This window comes from Crocuta crocuta, unplaced genomic scaffold, assembly GCF_008692635.1.
Source record: "Crocuta crocuta isolate KB4526 unplaced genomic scaffold, BGI_CrCroc_1.0 scaffold1468, whole genome shotgun sequence".
NCBI lineage: Eukaryota > Metazoa > Chordata > Mammalia > Carnivora > Hyaenidae > Crocuta > Crocuta crocuta.
Genome location: NW_027531991.1, coordinates 633,974 through 634,395, shown reverse-complemented (window position 1 = coordinate 634,395; position 422 = coordinate 633,974). Strand labels below are relative to the sequence as shown.

General features: G+C 56.3%; 1 protein-coding gene across 1 annotated transcript in view; it reads left to right on the top strand.

Moving 5' to 3' along the window:
- ARX (aristaless related homeobox) overlaps nucleotides 1-422 on the top strand; it is an 8,275-nt gene that overhangs the window by 1,005 nt on the left and 6,848 nt on the right. The gene's annotated exons all lie outside the window — the stretch shown is intronic.

Genomic DNA, 422 nt, shown 5'->3' with positions numbered 1-422 from the left:
TCCAGGACGATTTTTCTTTGCCTTTCTGTGCAAGGAGCCGTCGCCCCCTCCCGCTGCGGGCTTGTTGGGGCACGGCCGGCGCCCAGGGCCATTGGGCCGCTTCCTCAGCCCCCCCAGGGGTCGCTCAAGGGGCAGCGCCCCTCTCGCCAGCCTGGGCCTGAGTGNCGAGCGCGGAAAGCGCAGAAAAAGAGAAAGGAAGGAAGGGGGAGAAGAGCAAGATGAGAAAAGAAATGGGGAGGTGGTAGGGAAAGAAAGAAGAAGAGAAGGAAAGTAAAAACGAAAGGAAGGGAAAGAGGGAGAGAGAGAGAGAGAGAGAGAGAGAGAGGTAAAAGTAAGGAAGAAAGGAAATAAAGGGAAGAGTGGGAGAGAGGCGAGGGGCAGAGGAGGACAGGAGACCAAAAGAGAAACAAGAGAAAGACGCA